Consider the following 19,667-nt stretch of genomic DNA (forward strand, 5'->3'; position numbering starts at 1 on the left):
GTTGGTGGCTCATCAGTGAGCTCCCCTCATGCCACCCTCCCACCACCTGCCTTGTTTCATAGCTACTTAGATGCACAGCACCCCAACATGCTCCAATTCTTCAAGGCTGGGTCCAGGGCTTGGATTACCCCAACCTTTCGGAAGTCCAAACCTCAACATGAAATAATACGTCCAATAAATAGTTGAAGAAGAAAAAAGGGTTACCTTAGTCAAATCTAAATACCTTATTTGCATGCCTTAACTGAAATGGTGACCTCTGACAAGGTCCAGTGCAAGGAAAGATCACAGCATGACAGTTGACAAAGCATACTATTTCTCAAGATAAAGAGGAAGGAAGCTCTTCATAGTACAAATGTGTAGGGTGGGGGAACCTGAAAGAAAGAAGGCACTCCTTAGGCTAAATTTATGCTGCAGGAACTAACTGCTCCAACAATTGCAGACTCATATCCTCTTCACTCTGGCCCCAAAGCAGAAGGAGCACCCTAACTGGGACACGCAAACATGAGGCAGAGATGGCAGAACCAGGCCATGTCCATTAAAGTCTCTGCTCAGAAATGGCACATATTCTTGTCACTCACATTTCATCAGCCAAAATAGATCTTATGGCCAAGCCAGCCATGAGGAGTCTGCCTTCGGTAGGTTAGAAATGTTTATTCCTTTCACAGAACAAAGGGAGGGGAGAAAGAAGAACAAATGTTTGCACAATGGCTCAAGCTACCACAAAGGGAATGGAAAAGGACTGGAACACAGTTTTCGTCCTTCCAGTCATGATGAAGATGTCCTGTTCTAAAAAGCAGTCCCTCCGTAATTTTTTCTACCCACGCATATACTTTTCCCATGACTTCTATTTCTTGCTGATTCTCTGATTGGTGAGTTTCTTAAGACCCTCAAGTTTTAAAGGCCTAGTCTTTCTTGAACATTTGAAATGCAGAACAATTAATAAATATATCTTCCCCAAATAAGGGAAATCAAGAACAAATGAAGATATTAAGTCATTCACTTAAATGTGACAGAGAATCCAGCCAGGTGCAGTGGCACATGCTCATAATTTCAGCAGCCCAGGAGTCTGAGACAGGAGGATCCTAAGTTCGAGTCTAGTCTTAGTAATTTAGCAAGGCCCTAAGCAATGTAGTGAGACCCCATCTTAAAATAAAAAACAAAAAGGGCTGGGGATGTGGTTAGTGGTAAAGTGTCCCAGGTTAAATCCCAGGACAGAAGGACAGACAGGTGAAAAAAAGAAGGAAGAGAAGGAGGGAGGGAAAGAATCCTAAATGGCTTTTAATGAGAACAAAAGAAGGGTTTCACATCAAATCTTTCCTCTATCTTCCATCTCCAGTCCTAATTAGCACTATTCCCCTTCTCTTTTTCCATCTACTAAGTCATAATTCCAGCCTTTCCCCCAGAAGGGGATCTTCCTATAATTTCTGCCTTTCCCTGTTTCTTCTAGGAAGAAGCTCTGGTCCATCTCTGTTCAAGTATCCTATCCAGACAGTACGGTGAGTGGGCCATGATGGGTGTACAGAGATGTTCATTATGGTGTGTGATAGTAAAGGCAAAAGTGACTCCATTTTGTTTTGTGACTCCATTTTGTAAAACAACCATGCCAAGTAGAAGGGTCATGACTGGGGCAAGATGTTCTTTCCCTTTTGCTATAGAAACCTTTAAGAACAGGGAACTACCTAATGGGGCATTATTTCTGTAACTAGGGTAACGCGGGCTCTGTATCTGTAACTGGGGTGATGGGATAACTGTGATTGGCTAAGCGTCCCACCGCTTGATTGCACTATCCTGCTTCTGTAACCTGGCTTGCTTGCATTGGCTAGACCCTCCAAATACCTCTTTTGTGGTTTTCAGGCTCATAGGGAGCACCCTTGCAATTGTTCGGGGCTGATCAGGGGGACAGCTTAATGTTCTGGTAAGCCAATACCGGTGTACTTCAATAAAGGCTTGATTTGATTATACGTGAGTGGTCTGGAAGTCAGTTTATGAAACCCCAGGACGTTGCTTTAACTATAACAGGTGTACTCTACACAAATGAAAAGTGGAAAACAACCAAAATGTCCAGTATTAAGGAATACACCACAGACTCAAGAAATGCTACATGAGGTTTATATATATATATATCATAGATATTAACTGATGGCATCATCTCAATAACTATCAATAGAAACAAATTTCAAAATAATAGTTATAACTTGACCCACACTGGGCAGGAAAAGACAGTGTTTCTAACACAGGCCTAGAAAGTATGGCAGAATACAAAAACACAATGTTAATAATGGTTATCTCTTGGTAATGATAAATTGATTTTTGATCTAATAATTTCCACATTTTTATAGTTCTTTCCAATCAGCAATATTAACTTTTATAATTTAATAAAAAGACATTAGTTGTGGACTAGGGTTATGGCTCAGTAGTAGAGTGCTCACCTAGCACGTGCGAGGCCCTGGGTTCAATCCTTAGTGCCACATAAAAATAAATAAAAATAAAGGTATTGTGTTCAACTATAACTAAAAATATTTTTTTAAAAAAAAAGACATTAGTTGTCAAACATCCAATCCAAACATCTTCTGCTCCTAGAACCCTATCTGATCTGGCCCATTCCTCTTGCCACCCCTTAATAGCAGCTACCAAATTCAGTCTGAGATTGCATTTTTTTTTAAGGCTTGATTACTGATTCTGGAAGTAGAATAAGCCTGTTTGATTTATACTGGAATCCATCCCCAACCCATGACTCCCAAGTCTCCATAAACTACTGACTGTAGGTCTCAAGATATTGCAAGTATGCCAAAAGGTATACATACGAAGAGTGTACACCTAACAGTCTCTGATCAAAAATTCAGTTCTGTCTGGGATGTTCAGAAACTACACAAAATGAGAGATGACAATGTAAATCAGAATGTTTTATCTGTGGTAAAATTTTTCTATTAATTCCTATTGCCATGTTTGCTTTCAAAGTAAGGTAGCCACAGCCGATCTGATTAAGCTACAGGGAAGTATTTCCTAATTCAGGCCATTCTCTCAGATTTTAACTATGAGCTTCTGCATGAAATGAACAAGGATTAGTTTTGCAATAATCCAATAATCCTTTGGCTTAGTGGGAACTATAAATAACCTTTTAAGAGGAAATAAGAGAAATGAATATTTTAAGATTATGTAAGCTTGATTCAGGGAATTGACACAATGAATGTTTTGAAATAGCCAAGGCATTTTTTTTTAAGGTTTAATAAAGAAAGTGTTTTTGAGAACTAGGTGGGTGAGATTTAAAATAAAAACAACCACCACATTCTTAGCTGTTACTTAGCAATTTCAGGCTTCAATTATTTCCTTCTAAAGGGCAAGTTAGAAAAACTGAAGAAGAAAATGCTTCTTGATGAAACACTGAGCTATCTGATCCAGTTTCCTTTCTTTCCTTCAGTTTACTCCCTAAGATTTCAATCAAGCCAAGGTTTACGCTGCCCAGGTTTTGTTTTGTTTTTCTCTCTGGAGGCAAATTACTTTTCATTAAACTTAATTTTTGAGTCAAAAGCACAGCTACATGGAGTGCCTGGTCTGGAGGAACCCTGGCCACTTGTCCCTGCAATGGCACTACTTGAAGGAATTTAGATTTGAGAGAATATGGGGAAGGGAGAGAAGGCAGCTCAACAGGTAGTGGGCATTGTGACCAGTCTCCAGGTCTTATCACTCAGCAGCCAGAATGGGGAAGGCAGTGCCAGGGGTCAACGACAATGCTGAGTCCACAACTCAAGAACTCCACTCATACTCTTTACAAGGAGGCTGAAACTTCTAAATTGCCTTTACCTACAATCCCAGAAGCTGTTGTGAGCATAACTTGGGTTACACCAAGCACTGATTCAAAAACCAAACCTTGCTTTTATCAACCAAACCAAACTCTTTCCGCCAGGGCTGAAACAGATAACTCAGAGAACTGTGGCTTCACAGAGAGTCCATAGAGCCCAGTGTGAATTTCTCAAGATTATCGGCAAGTTGGTTGTTAAACACAGCCACTGTTAAAAGTTAAATTATTTTTACTCAAATTTGTAAAAAAAAAAAAAAAAAAAATACTAAAGACAATTGTAATAAGTGTCCTCCAAACTTTATTATTTCCTAATTGTTTTACTATTACCATGCTATTGATGCTATTTACAGCTACAAATACCTGTTCAGTAGGAACTATCCCATGGTGTGCTACTGCACATCCCTCCCAGCCCTGCTTTCAGTGACTTTCGCTGGGAATGTGAAATCAGCTGCTGCAGTGGGCAGGGGTACACCAGAAATCTCCAACCCAGTGAACCCTCCTGGAAGGGCCATTTTCCTCACACTTTTTACCTGTATACAATACCTACAGTGTTAACCAGCACTACTTCACAATAGCTATGGAATTTGAGCTGGCCGATATTTTTAGTCAAAATAAAGGCTTGTAGATTATAAATCTTGATATGACTACAAGGACAGAAAGTAACTCCATTTATGGTAGCCCTGTGATGTACCATTTATGACACAATGTACTCTAACAATCCTTCATGCCAAGAGAGACAATATCAAGTCCAATATATAGATGAGTCAAGAGAGGTTTTAAGAGGTGAAGTAACCACTAAAAGGCGAAAGAGTAAGTCAGACATCTGGAGATGACTGAGTCAAAAATATATGGTTTTTCCCCTAAGCTACCACACGTACTACCATAATCATTTTCATAATGAAACCAAAATCAACCACATGTAACTGTAGATAATTAACAACCATTAATGCAGATAGGGAGAAGGTACAAAGAACAAATTTTATTCATATTCAACAAGTTTGTTTATATTTATTATAATGAACCCACAAAAGCTATCTGAGTAAGAAACAGGCCACAAGGAACCAATGGAACCAAGAACATCTACATTCAGATGGGACATTCAAAGTTTAATTTAAATGTTGACCTGGTGCAAGAAATTCTCATTTAATTCTTCAAATACGTTTGTTCTGTTCACTAAATCTATATACCCAATAAAAAATGGCATACCATACCAAGACAGAATTTTACAAAAATAAAATTCTTCAAATGTTAGCATTAATATTCTGAAGTGTTTGATAATGACTATTTAAGACATTTTCTCCTTTACACTTGTAAGTTATTTGATTGTGCATCCTTTTAACAGTATGTCTTAAAAACAATTCACCTGTTAGTTAAAAGAATTTCAAATTGCTCATAAAAATTTACTCACGGATTATTTGAAAAAATTCTTGTCATCTTGGCTTCCTATATGCTACCAGTTTCTCGCACTGTTCCAGTACATTTCCATCACCTGTTACAAGAAGAAAGAATCTGATTGGTTATGTCGTACAATGGTCACTATTCAGTTTCCACTGCATTAGTCTTTTCTTTCTGTTACAGGCAGAATACATTTTAAAACGTAGTCATCTCTTCCCTTTTTTTCCTAAAAAAAAAAAAAGAAAAAAGAAAAAAGAAGAAGAAGAAAAAGAAGAAGAGCAAGACTAATAACAAAATTACCCCACGAGGGGAAAAAAAATAAAAAGCACATGTAGGGGTTGGGGTGGAAAAATTTTAGGATACCCTCCACTGTATTTTCAGGAAGAGGTCTGCAGTCCATCTCCTAGGAAGGAGAAGCATCTTCTCTTCCTTTCCCCACCCCACCCACTTCTAAGTTCTCCAAGTGAGTGACTAATTGCCTGGGAGCACAGCAGAGGGCTTCGCCTCTGCTCTGAGACAGAGCAAGTTGGTTGTTAAACACAGCCACTGTTCTCTATGGCATATGCCAAGCAAAGTGCCTTCCTTTTCCTAATCGAAATCATTCAGAACAATATTTTACTTTTTTTTATTGTTGTAACATTTTAGGGTCAACAAACTAAGGATAGGACTTTCTGCTTTCTTTTCTTCAAAAAAGGGCTCCAAGTAAAAACACCCTCCTGGTACCCAGAACCATTGCTCATTTTACGTGAAGAACTCACGGCTCCAAGTAGACAACACTGATAAAATCGGAACCTAAGTTAATTTTCATCTTTTCAAGCCCTAATGGTGATTCAGAGAGAAGAGATCAATTGTAACATGGCTCCGTCTATACACAGGGGTACCACAGTGTCACCTCAGGTACCCAAAGAAAAGGCAGAAACTTTGAGTTACTTAAACCATAATAGGATAAGGGGACAGGGAGTGGATTAAGAAGGGAGGGAACAGAACAAACACCACATAAATCCAGAGCACTTCCCTAGTAACAAAGGAAAAACTTGCCAGAATCAATAAAAATACCAGGGAAGGACCAAAGAGTTACAGACTTGTAGATTACACCCAACACTGAGGGGGGTGTGCTCATTGGCTAGCTATGGCTTTATAAGCCTGGTTACTTTATATGGAAGCCTTTTAAATTATGAAAAATGCAGTAAAGTTTGATACAGGTTCAAATAAATAGGACTGAACCACACCTGTGCTATTTAACAACAGTGTGATCTTTGCAGAAAAATCTCTTCCATCTAAAACTCAGTTTTCAGGCCTTTAAAATAAGAACAATGATACCTACCTTGATGAATGGTTATACAATTTAGAGATAATGTATGTACAGAGCCCATCATACAATATGTTCTCAAAATAAAACTACAATTATAGTGCTCACTAATGTGATTATGGTAGAGTCTATTAACATGGCTACAACTGCAATTATGGTATGCAGTCCATTAAGGTCTTATATTCCTCATATGAACTCTTTGAATAGAGGTTCCAATCACAGTTTTGACAACAACTTAAAACTTTTCTAAGTCAATTGAGAAGGAGTGTTAGATAAAAATGCTCACCTTAGCGGACAGTCTTTAATAACATGAGCAAACAGAAAGTTCTAGCTATGCATTTGTTGGCATTCCTCATGTGAGGGAGCTGGGTTGTAACTCAATGGTGGAGCACTTGCCTACCCTGCGGGAGGCCCTGGGTTTAACCCCCAGTATTGCAAAACAAAGTAAGAGGAAACAATGGCCAAAGAGGACTGAGTTTCTTTCTTTCTTTCTTTCTTTTTTTTTTTTTTTTTGAATGACAAATTCTCTAAAGGAAGAAATGAATCATCTCCACCAGTGCTATTCCTCCTGGTGCACAATGTAATACTGTGCACTCCATGGGCATCTCTGCAAGATAAAAGCCATCCTGGCAGCCTATCATGAAGGTTATCTTCACACTACATTACTGCTGCACTGGTGACAGCATGGTTCTGTAAGCTTTGCTTAAAAAAACAAAAAATCTTCTAGGTGAGGTCATATCAACTTTTAAACATAAGTGTTGGAACTGTACATCTAAAAAAGGTTCTCCTGGACCCCTTCCAAGTAATCCTCTTTGGGACTCACTATAATGGTGCTGGCTCCTCGAGATCAGTTGAATACTCCTTTTTACCTTCAGTCAGCGCACTATATTCACAAGAAAATCTGTCTCATTGAGTACAGTTTTCTCCTGATATTTGAAAAAGACGACTTTATATGCTATCATGGAAAATATTTTAACACATTAGTTCAAAGAGTCAAAATCATCACCAAATGGTAATCTGTCACCACTGTGGTTGATTATTCAAAAGAATTATCAGTGACTTCAACACACAACTTCGATGAACTCTCCATTCACAGCAGAAGACTCTGTGCTAAGCACTGGGGCTGGGGATGATTAAAATAAAATTCATTTGAAAGAATACAGAGCAATGGCAGTAGTGATGGTAGAGAAGCAATTAACTCAGTTGATGGAATTAGAAAGAATATTGTGGCCATATAAATCCTATCTGTGATTTTTTTTTTTAAAACCCAGTACTTCCTAATCATTCTTCATATAAAACTGCATGAGATCCGGCATGTGAAAACAAACTAGTTTTGGAATCTAGTGCTTGCAGGAGGATAAGTTCCAGGCCAGCTTCAGCAACTTATTTTTATTTCTCAAAATAAAAATAAAAAGGAATGGGGATGTAGCTCAGCATCACTGGGCTCAATCTCCAGTACCACATACACACATACACACACACACACACACACACACACACACACACACACACACACAAGCAAGTGATCAGAAACACAAAAGCTGAGAAGAGCTCACTTGGGGCCTTTTTCTATATAAGCCACACTATGACTTAGAAACACCTGGTAGAGAACATGTCACATACCCAAAGGGAGCACCCCCAAGAGTACAAGAATTATTTCCTCAGGCAGTTTCCTGTTATCTTTTCATTGCATTTTTATATCAGGAAAGAGGAGAAAAAAATTACTCAAGGTTGCTAAATTCTCTGTAGATCAGAATAAAGGATTAAAACAGAAGGGATAAGAAACATGTTCCTGGTCACATAGGAGAATGCATAGAGGAAAGAATAAAGAGAATCCATACTCTCTGCCAGCCTCAGATATGGCAGACTCTGAAGTGGCCCCTTGATCTCAGTCTCTTATCCATGCATTGGGTAATCCCCTCTCATGACATTCTTATAACCGATAAATTAATGCAAAAATGACAGCACATACGTAGTTATATTACATAAGATTACAATGTCTATAATAATACTATAATTCTGCGGCAACTCTTTCTCCCTTGCTGGCTTTGAAAAGCACATTGCATGTTTTGAGCTGCCTTATGAGAGAGCCACATGAGGGCAACCTCCAGCTGACAGCAAGAAACTGAAATGTTCAGTCCAAGAACCCACAAAGAGGGCTGGGGATATAGCTCAGTTGATAGAGTGCTTGCCTTGCATGCTCAAGGCCCTAGGTTCAATTCCAGAAAAAAAAAAAAAAAAAAGAACCCACAAGAAACTGACATCTGACAACCACCTAAACACAGAAGCAAATTCTTCCTCAACCAAGCCTCAAAAAAACAGAATGGCGACCACAGCTGACACATTGACCACAGTCTTGCCTAGGCCCCAGCTGTCATGCCCAGGCTCCTAACTCAGAGGCATGGTGGGGTAACCACTGAATTGATCATGCTTCCAAGTGTGTGCCACTTTTGACTGTTTGGTAGCTACAGATAACTAGTACAGAAGGGAAGTGCATGTCCCTGATGCCTTCCCATGTCCTTCTGACAGAGGACAGGAAAAGATTGGGCAGGACCCTGCCTTGGCATCAGCATGCGTCCCCCTTTCCCATGGTCTCTGGCTGCCCTACACAGGCTCTCTAGACTGAGTCTTGCCATTGGGAGGATATCATCCCTAATATTTAACAACAAAGTAACAATCTTCTATTGGTGATCAGGCTGTAGCCAGCTTCAAAAGCCAAACCCTGACACATTTAGAAGAGCAAGAGAATTTTGAACATTACATGAACTATATACCCTACCCATCATAAAATAATTTCAACAAGAATATGTACATGTGATATGTCAGACTTGAACAGTACTTAAAACACATGTTTGAAAGGATAAGTGAGAGTCAGGCACAGGGGTACACTCCTCTAACCCCAGCAACCTAGGAATGTCAGGCAAGTGATCACAAGTTTGAGGTCAAAACAGGCCATTTAATGAAACCTTGTCATAAAATTAGAAGAGCTGGAGATACAGCTCAGTGGGAGAGTGACTAGTACACATACACACAAAAAGATAACTTGGATATTTTATCTATTAGTCATTCTGAGACTTTATAAAAATTAAAACACACTAAATTTTCTTAATATGGGCTCTTTAAAAACCAAACATATAGGGGCTGGGGTTGTGGCTCAGTGGTAGAGCACTTGCCTAGCATGTGTGAGGCACTGGGTTCAATTCTCAGCACCACATATAAATAAATGAATAAAATAAAGGTCCATCAACATCTAATATATATATATATGTAAACTTTCTGAACAAGAACCTATAGCTTCTACAAATCACCTTAATTAATACCAATTCCTGGCCAGCGTGTACAGGTAAGACTACCTCACTGACCCAGAGACTTCTTATCATAGGCAGACACTACTGGGGAAATCCTCCGTTCACCCTCTGAAAGCCGGGAAAACCTCCTCCACCCTCTAGTCCCGGTCTCTATTGGACAGATGATGACACATAGACCCAGACTTCAAGTGGCCCATCCAGGGCCCATCAACAGCAGCATATTTTAGGTCTTCTGTTTCCCAGGCCTCTCAATACTGAGCTCTACTAGACTTGAGGTTTCTTTTTTTTTAGACAGAGAATTTTTTTAATATTTATTTATTTTTTTTAGTTTTTCGGTGGACACAACATCTTTATTTTTTTTTTTTAATTTTTATGTGGTGCTGAGGATCGAACCCAGGGCCCCGCGCCTGCCAAGCAAGTGCACTACCGCTTGAGCCACATCCCCAGCCCTAGACTTGAGTTTTAATGCTAGAAATAATGATATCAGCAGTATCAAATATTCTGAGGGGCAAAAATAGGAACTAACTTTTTATGACACTACAAAGCTCCTACTTCTAAAATCTAAGCTTGGTGACAAGAGGAAAAATAACACTGCATAAAACATTCATATTAAATGTTCAATCCATTTTCAAAAGCAATGCACAGTACTTTCTAAGTAAGCTGAGATGTTCCTAAAATAGGTTGCCTTTTCTTATGAATGATTTGCTTCTTTTTTTTTTTTTTAAATGAAATGTTAAGCAGGGAAGAAGAAGGGCTGGCACAGAAACTTGTACAAGCAGGTCTCTCCCGCTGCTTTATATCTATTCCTAATTCATCAATCCATTCAACAGACATATAAGGGTATCTATATTCCAAAGTGATGTGGTAGGTGCTGTATAGAGGAAACACATCTGGATATAAACAAACTATTCTTTCTAGTGTTTTCAGCCAGAGTAACCACAGCTAAACAAGCAACCAAGGCAGACAGAACTATTCCCAGTTTAAACTGGAATAGTTTTGGTAGGCTATTAAGGATGTAGACCAGAACTCTCTTTTCTCCTAGAAAATTCTATATTTAAAATAAATAGCAACCTGTTTTTCTGTGTAATGTTTCCAGTAAGGTAGCATCCAAAGTTTTCCAAACAAAGGCTTAAAACACCCCCAGGTCCTGTTATGAACTCTCCCAGCCTAAAAGAAAATTTAATAATAATAATAATAATAATAGCCTTCCACTCCTTCCTAACAGTTTCCTTCCTAATCCTTTCCTCAGTACCATGAATAAATGAATATGTTTGAAACAAACAAAAAAATGAATAATGGATTATCTTCTCTCAGGTAGACAGCAGTTTTCTCTCAATATAAACTTGGACCTCTACATGTACTATATGACCATCACTTAGACATCATTAACTCTTCCATGTTTTAAATGCATTTGAATGTTTTGACATAATATTGCTATATAACATTAATATTACTAAAGGTAAAAATAGCACAAACTTCTTAGTGCATGCTACATTTCCTTCTACATGCTTCACATGTGCGAATTCACTTAATCTTGATAACAGCACTATGAGGTATCTTACTATCACTATGCTAGTTTTATAGATGAGGAAGCTGAGAAAGTTGCTGAGAAAGCAGCACAAACTCTTCAGAAAACAAATCGTGTGAAGAGCATGCAATGCGTCCATTCAGCAAAGTGTAAGTGAGAAACCTCCATTTCCCCAGCTTCCTGTTTTCATTTGGAGGACTTTCCAGGAGTCTACTGTTTCATCTTCTCCCACACCTCACCCTAAGGAATGGGGGGATTTGGGTGCCTGCCCACAGTTGGGGTGGATTGCAGGTTGCTCCCTCCATCCTGTGAGGGGGAAATTGGCCTTACTCAAGCATGAAACACCTGAAAACCCACTGGGCCACAGTCCTCCAATCAGCTTTACTCCTAAATCTCCTTTATCGCTAACTCTCATTGGTCTACCCATTGGTCTGAAAATAAGGTGAAAAAGAAGGGTGTGTAACTTCCACCCGTCCAAACTATAACCCAATAACACTTAAGTTTCAATTGTAACTCTGGAATTAGAGGTATTAGAGTTACTACCTAAATGGGTGAAAGATCTTTGTGAAAGAAAGATTTAAAAATATAGATATTTAAAATATTTTAAATGTTTTTATATGTTAAAAACTATATATATTTATATGTAAATTTTTTAAAGAAAAAAGGGAAACCAAAACTCAAAGGGATATGACAGCATAACTAACCCAGACCAGCAAGGTGCTGCCTCTAACTAGCAAGTGGCATCTAAAACACAAGAGATTCCTCTATTTCTTCATCTTGTGTGACCTGAAAACACTATCTCCTTTCCAATGAAATAAAATGGACACAGGCAATCTTTTCTGTTGTACTCAATTTAAAGTAGTGGGATTTCCCTAAGATGCATTCTGTTTTCACAACAGGCAAATGCCTTTAGTAGAGAAAAGACTGTTTTTGTTTTGAGAAAGGGTCTCCCAAAGTTGCTCAGGCTGGCCTCGAACTGGTCATCCTTCTACTTTAGCCTCCCAAGTAGCTGCGATTCCAAGTGTATGGCATGGCACCCAGAATGCAAAGTCTGTACTTTTACCTTCTACCATAGAAACTGTAGTAACAAAAATATTACTCATAAACTCAGTCATTTAGGAATCCAAATGTCTGTAATTTGTAAATTTAGCACTACATCCATCCCATCTACCTTAAAATGCACTGTTTCTAGCTTAAAAATACATTTAAAGGGGCTTTCATTCAATAATATTGATGTTTTTAATTCAGAAAATTTGAGATTTATGATTTCCTAAACTAATGGTATATAATAAAAATAGTTTCCTTATTGTTATCTGAGCAGAATTTTCAAAATAAAACATAAGCCATATTTTTTGAAATAAATTTAGAAGTAAAATTTTCACAAACATATAGATAAAAGAAATCTCATCTAGCACCATTAGCTGCACAGAAAAGAACAAATGAAGATACATTAACATTTAGATGTTTTAATCCCTGCAACAATCCTGAAGCAGACAGGCATCCGCATTTTTTGAAGAAGAACTTGAAATTCAGAAAAGCAAAACGATATGCCTGACATACATACTTCCTGATGACAGAATTCAACATTAAACACAATTCTTCTATTGGAGCCTAAGTTTGTCCTTTTTCTCTTCCAGGCCACAGTGAACCAAGAAATAATGGGAAAATCCTCTGAGAGTGAGCAAGGATCAAAATTTAAGTGAAGGAGAGTCAATACCAAGACTGACAGAGATGCAATGTGATATACGGATCCCTTCTACTTATTAGCACAACCTGTAATAAGAAAGGAGAGAAGAAAGAAAAAAATGAGACCAATGAGATGACAAACTACAGACTGGCTCTGGAGAAAACAAGAGAAAACAGCAATGAAAGAAAGAAGAAGCACCAAACAGAACAAAGAAATTATGTGGGGCAGTTGGTTATGGATTATGCCTAGACCAAAGGTCAGCAAATGTTTTCTGTAAAGGACCAGAGAGCAAATATTTTAAGCTTTGCTAGGCGTATAGTATCTTTGCAAATGCTCAACTCTGCCACCAACAAGTGAAAATTGCCAGAGATAATGCTCAAGTGAATGGATACGCCGGTGTTGCAGTAAAATGGCACTGACAAAAACAGATCCAGGCCAGACACAGCCTGCGGGCTATAGTTTTCTGACCTTTGGTATCCACAGGAAACACATGACATACCAAAAAGATAAAGAGAAAGATGATAGCATCTAAATAAAAAAGTCTGCCCACAGCACAGCCATTCCGCTGGCAAGGGCTCCAGGCGTACTGCCACAGACATCTATGTGTGGTGCTCAGCACTGCCCTGTGACTAGGAGGTGAAGTGATACATGGGCTCAGTACTAATGTATCCAAAGTCATCTCCAAGTGGAGCCAATCTGTAAAATATTTTTTTTTTTAAAGATAGAGTGAGAGAGAGGAGAGAGAGATAGAGAGAATTTTTAATATTTATTTTTTAGTTCTCGGTGGACACAACATCTTTGTTGGTATGTGGTGCTGAGGATCGAACCCGGGCCGCACGCATGCCAGGCGAGCGCGCTACCGCTTGAGCCACATCCCCAGGCCCTCTGTAAAATATTTTGTCGACTATGATTCACAGAACCGTTAAACCCCGTCTTAGCACATTTTACATGGATGGTTATGGGGGGCAAATTACTAATGTTCCAAAAGGAATGAACAAAAGAAAACTGTCACGAACAGAGACAATTCAACAGATCCTCATATCTGTTTCTGACAGATCCTCTGCCTTGAAGACTCTCCTTGGCTTTTCCTGTCCCCCTTTTCTTTTGTAACCTAACTCCTCACTTTGGTACCAAGTTTTTTCTCCAAGAAACTACTCCAAAATATCCTGGATAAGGTCCATGCTCCTACCATACATTTCTAGGACAATGAACTTCTCCTTGACTCTTGGTATCCATGTTATTCTTGTTCAATATCTGCTTTCCTGCTAGATGACAGACTTCTAGAACACTGCCCTGTCCAACAGGAACAAACTAGCAGGGAATGAAGAAATAAATGGAAGGCTTTGGTGTTTCCAAATGGCACTGTGTAGTGACCACATAGGTGGTAGAAACTGGCAAAGTATGATCTTACATAGATTTTTACTGATGCCACGATGGGCAAGGAACTAAAGCCATCGGAAGAAGTGAAGTCCAGTTGCCAGGAAGCAGCAAACTACTCCTGGACTTGGACAGTAGGATCAAGCCACCCATTCTCAGGGGGATCCAAATAGAAGCCCTTGGGGAAAAAATGCAGTTCTAGTTAATGATGAAACTTATACTTTCCCAGGCCCTAGAATATTCAAAAATATTTGGCTACAGAGACTTCAAACAAGATCTGCACAATTTCTTGGCGGGGGGCGGGGGAGTACCAGGGATTGAACTCAGGGGCATTTGACCACTGAGCCACATCCCCAGCCCTATTTTGTATTTTATTTAGAGACAGGGTCTCACTGAGTTGCTTAGCACCTCGCTTTTGCTGAGGCTGGCTTTGGACTCAGATTCTCTTGCCTCAGCCTCTTGAGCCGCTGGGATTGTAGGTATGCACCATTATGCCTAGCTAAGATCTGCACAATTTCTTATTGCTAAAAAAGGACACTTTTTTCCTAGCCTTAATCAAATTCCAAAATTATGCAGTGCTTAAATAAATATACACAGTATATACAAATGCACAATCATTCACACACATAAACTATTTGAACAAGAAAGGAAAATGGGCTTATAAAATATACTGTGGACCAGTTTTGCACATTAAAACAGAAAAGAGCTAAAAAAGATACATTCTCCCCACTGGTAGTTGTCCCTGGAAGAGAGATTAAGGTTGCAGTAATTTAGCTTCCTTCCTTTTTATTTATCAATATTTTCTTCATTTTATGTAATAAATACATTTTGATAACAGTTTTAAGTTATTTTAAACAAAAAACTGCTGTTTAGACAATACTTCAAAGGTATTTAAAAGAAACATCACATACAGAGAAAATAAAATAAGGCAATTCTGTTACTATTCAACATAGCTTTGCTGACAGATTGAAAAAAAAACATGTTTCAACATCCTTAAATGTTTATTTAAATAAATAAATAAAATAAATGTATAGGGAAAAAAAGAAGAAATTCTTTAGGGAAAAAAAAGAACCTATAACTAATCATAATAGCTAAAACTATAAAACATTTACACGAAGATGTAGGAATGTGTGTTTGTGACCATGAAGTAGGCAACACACTACAGATAAAAGAATAACTGATAAGTTAGACATCATCAAATTTAAAACTTCTGTTTTTTGGAAAGACACAGAAAAGAAAATGAAAGTTAACCATCAACTGCAAAATATTCACCAATTTTGCAAAGGCCTTGTATATATAAAGAGCTATTATGATTTAATAAGAAAGTCACACAACTCAATTTTTAAAATAGCAAAAGATTTGACTTGATGCTCCATACAGAATGACTGGCACATGAATGCATTTTCAACATCATTAGTTGAGGAAATCACAGGACAGAAGATACCATTTTACACCCACTAGAATGCAAATATTAAAAACAATGACAAAAGCAAGAGTGAGCGAAAATTTGGATTATATTGGAGCATCTCACAAATTGCTAATGGGCATGTAAATTTTATAACCCCTTTGGGGGAAAGCCTTGGCAATTTATGAGGAAATTAAATATACATTTCCTCACTGATATACTCCCAATTATTTTTACAAAAGAAATGAAAACATGTTCACAAGACTTATATAAAAAATGTTTACAATAAATACCATATTCATAATGACAAAAAAAACGATAGCCTACCCAAATGTTCATCAACAGGGGAATAAATAAATTCATACAATGGAATACTACTCAGAAACATCAAGGAACAACTTATTTGTACATGCAACAGCCAGTATGAATCTCAAAAACACGAGGTGGAGCAGAAGTAGCCAGACATTTAAGAGTACACTCAGTAGAAGGCTATACATCTGATGTGCTCCAAGAGGCAACATCTGTGATAGAATCACATTAATTAGCATTTGTGTCTGGGAGGGACAACTGGCTGGAAATGAGCATATAAAAACTTTCTGAGGCCACAGACACGTTCTATCTTGAGAGAGAAGTGTTCAGTTCCAATTGGTACAATGTTTAGCATATAAATGAAACCAAGATTTAAAATCAGATCACAGAAAAAGGTCTTTGAATTCTGGAAAAGATGTAGCCTCTCACAGGTCAAATTTGGTTTTCTTGTCACCTTGGGGTAGAATTTCTAAAACCTCAAACAGAGAGGGTATGTGCTTAATTGGCTCATTTTATTGGTGAAATACACATACAATCAAAGCAAATGAAAAAAGTATCATCTGATTTCTGTCAAAATTCTCTTTAAACAGAGAAATTAAGAGATCTGTCCTGTAGATTTTAATTTTGCTTATCCCATTAACAAAAGGTCATTTTTTACAATACAATAGCAAAGAAACTCAAGAAGAAGAAAAAGTATAAAATGTAAATCCAAATGTTTAGTATTATTTTCATTCTACAATATTTATAAATTTCTATTGCATGCCAGATAACACAATGATCACTAGAGAAATAAAAAAGAGAAAGTTAGAAATGGCTGTTGAGGAGCTCATAGTCTAGTAAGAGACACACACACACGTATATACATACATGCATACACATATACATATATACTTACGTATACATACATACACACAATTACCTTAAGGTGTAAATAAGGACTGGGGGTGTAGCTCAGTGGTAAAGTACTTACTCAGCATGCAAAGGCCCTGAGTTCTATTCCCAGCACCACACACACACACACACACACAAAAAAAAAGTCTAAACAAATGTTCTTGAAAATAAATTTAAGACCTCACTAGGAAAAACGTATCACTTTTCTTCTCTCCAAAATCACACATTCAATATTGATGAATAACAGGTAAAAAGCAAACATAATGAATTTAGCTATTCTTTTTCTAAAGGCACAAACATTTTAAAAAAGAAAAATTTATTTTAGTAATTATTTCCATATTCCCATGCTCTCAGCTTCAGGGAGAAGAACTTATATTCCTTTTTCTTCTTCTTAATTATTTTTCATTGACAACTAAAAAGTACACATAATTATCATGCACAAAGCCTTGTTTTGACATACCTAGCTGAGCACCATGGAACGGGTGCATTGAGCTAATAAACATATGCATTATTCACACAATTATTTTGTTGTAAGAATACTTAAAATCTATTCTCTTAGCAGTTTTCAGGAAACTGTATATTATTAACTACAGTCGCCATGCTGTACTGCCCATAATACTTTTTAAAGAACATCATTCTTCCCACAGAAAAGGATCTCAGGCAACTGTGTCTTATACCACTTTTCCACACCTTGCACACCATCCCAGAGCTGGTTCCGTAGGCTCCTGTGCACAGTTAATCTGAAGGCTGCTCAGGGAACTGTAGTGTGGGGCTCAAAATGAAGAAAGAAGATGGGTTGATTCTCACTCAGGGAATCTCAACTGTACTTTCCTCTTCCATCCTTTCCTGAGTCCACTTTTGCCCCACTATTCTACTTAAAAACCACTCATTTGAATATCAACAATGACCTTCAAATCTGCTGGAGCTGATGGTCAGTTCTCACTCAACATCCCTGACGAGCAACACTTCTCTTGGCTTTCAGAACACCACATACTTTGTCCTTTCTTTTTCAGCACTTCCTTCTTACTTTCTTGGGGGTCTTTCTTATCTCCACAATTGCCCCCCAATCTCAGCTATGTATAATATCATTATAAATTCATAGAATGCTCAACACCAAGAGTGAACTCTAACATAAACAAAAGATTTTTGGAGATACAGATGAATCAGTGTAAGTTCATCAGTTCTAACAAATGTACCACCATAGTAGGGGATAGTAAGAAATATCTGGGGGCAAGGGTAGATGAAAATCTCTGAGCTTTCTATTCATTTTTGCATGAACATAAAACTGCTCTAAAGAATGGAGTCTATTTAAAAATACACCTCCTCTCCAAATAAAGGCTGTGAAAGAAAGGACCCAAACAACTGCTGTTTTACAGTACCACTACAAAAGTCAGGGAACTAAATGATTACCAAATATTTATTTCTAATGTCAGTATTTAAACCTCATTCAAAATATACAAACATTGTTGGGAGTGATTCTCATGAAGGTCACCTCAGTAAGTTTAGTACAATCTGACACTGTTACTGAAATCATTTTTCACACGTACACAACAACAACAACAAGAAGAAACAAACCATTCAAAGGAAATGGTTTCATCTAGGATGAACTTTCAGCCTTCACACTAACTTTTCAGTCATTCTCAGAAACTAGTTCCTAGAGATACTCTCTAGGAACTGAGATTTATATTTAACCAGATTCTTACTCCTGCTGAAATTCAGTGAGCATGCCTAGAAAACCCACACAGCACAATGTACTTTGGTCAGGATTATTAGTATGAACATCAGGGTCAGTTAATGGTGATCAAGATCAAAATCACAACACCAAGAACAGCAAATTCAATAGCAATTATTTTATCTAAAAATAATTTAAAATCATTTTTTCTTCATTCTGGCTGAGAAAGAAAAGAGGCATACATGGACTCAATTCACCAGAAACACCCACATTCAGCCAATGGTCATTAGTCACAGGTCAAGCACTGTCCCACCTGGAGGGAATGTGAGAAGTGAGGAAGAGACACTCAGTACAAGGCCCTAACCAGGAAGTACTGGGTTCATAGCCCATGTGAAACCTTCACTCAATACATTACTAATTTACTGTTTCATTATTCAGACTTTAAAGTGACCCGCTGTCACGACCCTAGTGAGTCACCCTCTTGTAGGCTCCACCTGCGCAACAATAACAAAGAGGCCCTTGCCTCTAGAGGGGAAATACCCCATCTTTTGCTGTCATATACTGTTCCTTCTACTACTGTAGTAGTTCCTGCAAAGTTGAGTTTTTTAAAGTCATATAAATAAAACAAGAACAGAGTTTGTGTGTGACACAATAACACCCACTGTTCTGTATGATTAACATGCCCCAATTAAAAAAAAAAAAGTTTCATATATAAAACAAGAACACAGGAATTTTTTAAGTAAAACATTATAATTTTAAGAGAGAAAAAAGAAAAGCAGGAAGGGTAGTTCCTATAAGTTACTTTTTAACTTCGAGTCTTGGAGAAGTGGTCATAATTTTGAGGTTTCAGTATCTGAGCAGAGAAAACCAATCTACCTACCTACCTACCTACCCATCTACCATTTTTCTTGAGAGAAGACACAGTTAAATCTGCAGTGCCCATGATGATGGGCATGACACATTTTGCTAGGAGCTCGAAAGCTTCCC

At 37.9% G+C, this 19,667-nt stretch overlaps 1 protein-coding gene across 4 annotated transcripts in view; it reads right to left on the reverse strand.

The window, feature by feature from the left end:
- Window positions 1-19,667, reverse strand: part of Sgms1 (sphingomyelin synthase 1) — a 241,629-nt gene that overhangs the window by 99,006 nt on the left and 122,956 nt on the right. For all 4 annotated transcript variants that reach the window (XM_040273817.2, XM_021735877.3, XM_040273816.2 and 1 more), the window contains one exon: window positions 5,208-5,288. The gene's annotated coding sequence lies outside the window, so the exon portion shown is untranslated. The remainder of the gene's footprint in view (window positions 1-5,207; window positions 5,289-19,667) is intronic.

This window comes from Ictidomys tridecemlineatus, chromosome 1 (genome assembly GCF_052094955.1).
Source record: "Ictidomys tridecemlineatus isolate mIctTri1 chromosome 1, mIctTri1.hap1, whole genome shotgun sequence".
Classification (NCBI taxonomy): domain Eukaryota; kingdom Metazoa; phylum Chordata; class Mammalia; order Rodentia; family Sciuridae; genus Ictidomys; species Ictidomys tridecemlineatus.